A 6,092-nucleotide genomic window follows, 5' to 3' on the forward strand; every position below is an offset into this window, starting at 1 on the left:
CAAGGTGATCCAACCAGTCCATTCTGAAGGAGATCAGCCCTGGGATTTCTTTGGAAGGAATGATGCTAAAGCTGAAACTCCAGTACTTTGGCCACCTCATGCGAAGAGTTGACTCATTGGAAAAGACTGTGATGCTGGGAGGGATTGGGGGCAAGAGGAGAAGGTGACGACAGAGGATGAGATGGCTTGATGGCATCACTGACTCTATGGACGTGAGTCTGAGTGAACTGGAGTTGGTGATGGACAGGGAGGCCTGGCATGCTGCAATTCATGGGGTCACAAAGAGTCAGACATGACTGAGTGACTGAACTAAACTGAACTGATTGTAAGTATACTTTAGTGCTCATTGATTTTCAGAAACCTATATAAGAAAATGGTTTTGTAGTACTTACCTTTTAAAGCATAAGGAATGAAAGTTTTTCTGTAGATGAGTTGTCATATATATAAACAACTTGTTACAGAATATGGTTACCTGGGACTTTCCTTGCAGTCCAGTGGTTAGTCCTCCGTACTTCTAATATAGAGGGCGCAGTTTCAATCCCTGGTTGGGGAACTGAGACCCCATGTGCTGCACAGCGAGAAAAAAAAAAGTATGGTTACCTGAAAGCTAATTTCTCTCACTCATGAGTAGTTTCACGCTGTTCCTCAAATCTGGCTGTGGTCTAACTGGCAGTCGGTGGGATTTTTCTCCCTCTGATGATCTGACCCTCCAAGTTGACAGTGGAGTCTGCTGTGGAGTTTGCTTCTTTGGTTCATCTAATGCTTCCTTGGTTCATCTAGTGCTTCTGTTACTCACTTATTGGGGAACCTGAGTTTCCTTGTTTTACCATTGTTCTGGCCCATTAGTTTGAAGGTTATTTTTTTCCCTTGAGAAGAAGGGAAAAAGAGACCCTTAGCTGTTTGCTTCCAATTATCTATTGACAGCGAACTCTGTTCTTTGGATTTGGACCTGTTGCTTATAGTCTCTAGCCTTTGCTTATTCTGTGTGGTAGCTTTCTGACATTAATGTGTAATCTTTCAGTTATAAGAAACATCACGTTTTCCTGTTTTTCTAAAGTAAGTTAAATCTAACCTGAGCTTCCTCAGGGCTAGCTAAAGAATTTCTAATGTGGGTCAGAAACTGGGTTCCCTAACCCCTTCATTGACTCCTAAAAGAACCCTTGGCCTTATCTCATGCCAAGGTTGGGTGTGCTTCATTGTTTCCACACCTTCTAGAGGATGCTCTTGCTGGCTGGGGATGGCACACCTTTCTCTAGTAGGCCCTGTTGCTCTGTGAGGGCCACTGAGATGCCCTCACTGCCATTTCTGTTCTAATCATAGGCTGACACAACACAGAGACTTATGCTTTGCTCTCAAGGTCCCTGCAGTTTACACCAGCCTTGACCATCCTGGTATGACCACCCAAGAGAGATTGATCTAAATGTCTTAAGAAAATCCCCCAAACCTAGTCCCCAGGACGCCTCCATTTTCTCTAATCAGACTGCTGCTTTTCCATCCCAGTACCAGTACCACATCCTTCTTCCATTCTTGAAAGTGAAAGTGAAGTCGCTCAGTCGTGTCTGACTCTTTGTGACCCCATGGACTGTAGCCAACCAGGCTCCTCCATCTATGGGATTTTCCAGGCAAGAATATTGGAGTGGGTTGCCATTTCCTTCTCCAGGAGATCTTCCCAACCCAGATTAATTCCTTTGCAACAAAACCCTGAAAGAATTTTTTTTTTTTTTCCATGACAAGCACTGAAGGAGCCACAACAGACCCTCCCCACTTCCTGCACACACCCCAGTGGAGAAGAGTCCAAATTCTAGAACATAAAGCTTGATTGGAATACCTCAACATGATAAAAGCCATATATGATAAAAACAAACATCCTCAATGGTGAAAAATGGAAAACATTTCCCCTAAAGTCAGGAACAAGTCAAGGGTGCCAACTCTCATCACTACTATTCAACATAGTTTTGGAAGTTGTAGCTACAGCAATCAGAGAAGAAAAAGGGAATCAGATTGGAAAAGAAGAGGTAGATGACATGATCATCTGTTTGCAGATGACATGATTCTATACATAGAAAACCCTAAAGGCACCACCAGAAAGTTACTAGAGCTAATCAATGAATATCATAAAGTTTCAGGATATAAAGTTAATACACAGAAGTTCTTTCCTACACACTAACAATGAGAAAACAAGAAAATAAACACATTCACCATTGTGATGAAAAGAATAAAATACTTAGGAATAAATCTATATAAAGAAACAAGAACTACATATAGAAAATTATAGAACACTGATGAAAGAAGACACAAATAGATGGAGAAATATACCATGTTCATGGTTTGGAAGACTTGGAAGAATCAATATTGTGAAAATGAGTGTACTACCCAAAGCAATCTTTAGATTCAATGCAATCCCTGTCAGGCTACCAACAGTATTTTTCACAGACCTAGAACAAATAATTTCACAATTTGTATAGAAATACAAAAAACCTCGAATAGGCAAAGCAATCTTGAGAAGACTGGAACTGGAGAAATCAACCTGCTTGACTTCAGACTGCTACAATGCTACAGTCATCAAGACAGTATAGTACTGGCACAAAGACAGAAATATAGATCAATGTAACAAAATAGCCCAGAGATAAATCCATGCACCTATGGACAACTTATTTTTGACAAAGGAGGCAAAAATACACAATGGAGAAAAGACCATCTCTTTAATAAGTGGTGCTGGGAAAGCTGGTCAACCACCTGGAAAAGAATGAAACCAGAACACTTTGTAACACCATACACAAAAATAAACTCAAACTGGATTAAAGATCTTAAGTTAAGACCAGAAACTAGAAAACTCCTATAGGAAAACATAAGCAAAACACTCTGACATAAATCACAGCTAAGATCCTCTATGACCCACCTCCTAGAGTAATGGAAATAAAAGCAAAAATAAGCAAATGGAACCTAGTTAAACATAAAAGCTTTGGCACAATGAAGGAAACTATAAGCAAGGTGAAAAGACAGCCTTCAGAATAGGAGAAAAAGCATATGAAGCAACTGATAATTAATCTCAAAAATATACAAGCAGCTCATGCAGCTCAATACCAGAAAAATAAACCCAATCAAACAATGGGCCAAAGAACTAAATGGACATTTCTGCAAAGAAGATGTACAGATGGCTAACAAACACATGAAAAGATGCTCAACATCACTCATTATCAGAGAAATGCAAATCAAAACCACAGTGAGGTACCATCTCATGCTGGTCAGAATGGCTACTATCAAAAAGTACAAACAAATGCTGGAGAGGGTATGGAGAAAAAGGAACCCTCTTACACTGTTGTGGGGATGCAAACTAGTACAGCCACTATGGAGAACAGTGTGGAGATTCCTTAAATAAACTGGAAATAGAATTGCCATATGACCCAGCAATCACTGCTGGGCATACACACCGAGGAAACCAGAATTGATAGAGACGTGTACCCCAGTGTTCATCGTAGCACTGATTACAATAGCTAGGACATGGAAGCAACCTAAATGTCTATCGGCAGATGAATGGATAAGAAAGCTGTGGTACATATACACAATAGAAAATTACTCAGCTATAAAAAGGAATGCATCTGAGTCAGTTCTAATAAGATAGATGAAACTGGAGCCTATTACACAGTGAAGTAAGTCAGAAAGAAAAACACCAATACAGTATATTAATGCATATATATGGAATTTAGAAAGATGGTAACGATGCGAGACAGCAAAAGAGAGACAGATGTAAAGAACAGACTTTTGGACTCTGTGGGAGAAGGTGAGGGTGGAATGATTTGAGAGAATAACATTGAAACATGTATATTATCATACATGAAATAGATTACCAGTCCAGGTTTGATGCATGAGACAGGGCACTCAGGGCCAGTGCACTGGGATGACCCTGAGGGATAGGATGGGGAGGGCGGTGGGAGGGGGGTTCAGGATGGGGAACACATGTACACCCATGGCTGATTCATGTCAATGTATGGCAAAAACCACTACAATGTTGTAATTAGCCTCCAATTAAAATAAAAAGTTCTTTTAAAAAAAGCTTAATTGGAAAAGGGGTAACACATTTCTATCATGATGAAGAACTATGTTTGTATCATGGTGTGCCTACAGTCAGGAAAATAAGACCAAAGTGATTCATCTTTAAATATACTACAGAACATTTCAACATCATAAAAAGAATGCAGATTAATAAAATCAGCACCTGTGTTAAATAAAGAACTTAAAATTTACCAATAATTTATTTCATCCCCCCAACGAAAATGCCAACTCCTAAATTTGGTGATTTTTCATTTCCGTGTTTTTTCTTATAATTTAACTATGTGTGTGTGTGTGTGTGTATTCTTAAGCAGTATATGTAGGATTTATTTGTATGTTTAAAAATTTTATGTCAATGGAGTATTTATATATTCTTTTGCATCCTCCATATGTGGAGATGCAGATAGCTGTAAATTTTACTCATTTCCACAGCTTAGAGAATTTGTTAAACTGAATATACCATGTAGTATTTATTTCCCATTCTCCAGTGGATGGGGCATTTAGGTTGTTGCCAAATATTTGCTATTACATACGATGTGCTATGCACATTCTTTCTCCTAGTACATTTTTCTAAAGGAAATTTTAACTAGGAGTAGAATTAGGAGGTCCCAGGGCACAGTGGGAAAGACTAGAGATCTCTTCAAGAAAATTAGAGATACCAAGGGAATATTTCATGCAAAGACGAGCTCAATAAAGGACAGAAATGGTATGGACCAACAGAAGCGGAAGATATTAAGAAGTGGCAAGAATACACAGAAGAACTATACAAAAAAGATCTTCATGACCCAGATAACCATGATGGTAAGATCACTCACCTAGAGCCAGAAATCCTGGAATGTGAGGTCAAGTGGGCCTTAGGAAGCATCATTATGAACAAAGCTAGTGCAGGTGATGGAATTCCAGTTGAGCTATTTCAAATCCTGAAAGATGATGCTGTGAAAATGCTGCACTCAATATGCCAGCAAATTTGGAAAGCTCAGCAGTGGCCACAGGACTGGAAAAGGTCAGTTTTCATTCCAATCCCAAAGAAAGGCAATGCCAAAGAACGCTCAAACTACCGCACAATTGCACTCATCTCACATGCTAGCAAAGTAATGCTCAAAATTCTCCAAGCCAGGCTTCAACAGTACATGAACTGTGAACTTCCAGATGTTCAAGCTGGTTTTAGAAAAGGCAGAGGAACCAGAGATCAAATTGCCAACATCACTTGAATCATTGGAAAAGCAAGAGAATTCCAGAAAAATATCTACTTTTGCTTTATTGACTACACCAAAGCTTTTGACTGTGTGGACCACAACAAATTTTGGAAAATTCTTAAAGAGATGGGAATACCAGACCACCTGACCTGGCTCCTGAGAAATCTGTATGTAGGTCAAGAAGTGACAGAACTGGACATGGAACAACAGAGACTGGTTCCAAATCAGGAAAGGAGTACATCAAGGCTGTGTATTGTTACCCTGCTTATTTCACTTATATGCAGAGTACGTCATGCGAAATGCCAGGCTGGAGGAAGCACAAGCTGGAATCCAGATTGCCACGAGAAATATCAATAACTTCAGATATGCAGATGACACCACCCTTACGGCAGAAAGTGAAGAATTAAAGAACCTCTTGATGAAAGTGAAAGAGGAGAGTGAAAAAGTTGGTTAAAACTCAACATTCAGAAAACGAAGATCATGGCATCTGGCCCCATCACTTCATGGCAAATAGATGGGGAAAGAATGGAAACAGTGAGAGACTTTATTTTTGAGGGGTCCAAGATCCCTACAGATGGTGACTGCAGCCATAACATTTAAAAATGCTTGCTTGCTCCTTGGAAGAAAAACTGACCAACCTAGACAGCATATGAAAAAGCAGAGACATTACTTTGCCAACAAAGGTCCATCTAGTCAAACCTGTGGTTTTTCCAGTAGTCATGTATGGATGTGAGAGTTGGACTATAAAGAAAGCTGAGTGCTGAAGAATTGATGCTTTTGAACTGTGGTGTTGGAGAAGACTCTTGAGAGTCCTTTGGACTGCAAGGAGATCCAACCCATCCATCC

At 39.7% G+C, this 6,092-nt stretch overlaps 1 long non-coding RNA gene across 1 annotated transcript in view; it reads right to left on the reverse strand.

Annotated features, from left to right (window-relative positions):
- The window catches only part of LOC104980944, a 38,814-nt gene that overhangs the window by 26,381 nt on the left and 6,341 nt on the right, over positions 1-6,092 (reverse strand). Inside the window, exon 2 of the long non-coding RNA XR_824318.1 lies at positions 473-568. This is a non-coding gene — a long non-coding RNA (uncharacterized LOC104980944). The remainder of the gene's footprint in view (positions 1-472; positions 569-6,092) is intronic.

This window comes from Bison bison, unplaced genomic scaffold (assembly GCF_000754665.1).
Source record: "Bison bison bison isolate TAMUID 2011002044 unplaced genomic scaffold, Bison_UMD1.0 scf7180017864508, whole genome shotgun sequence".
NCBI classification, from domain to species: domain Eukaryota; kingdom Metazoa; phylum Chordata; class Mammalia; order Artiodactyla; family Bovidae; genus Bison; species Bison bison.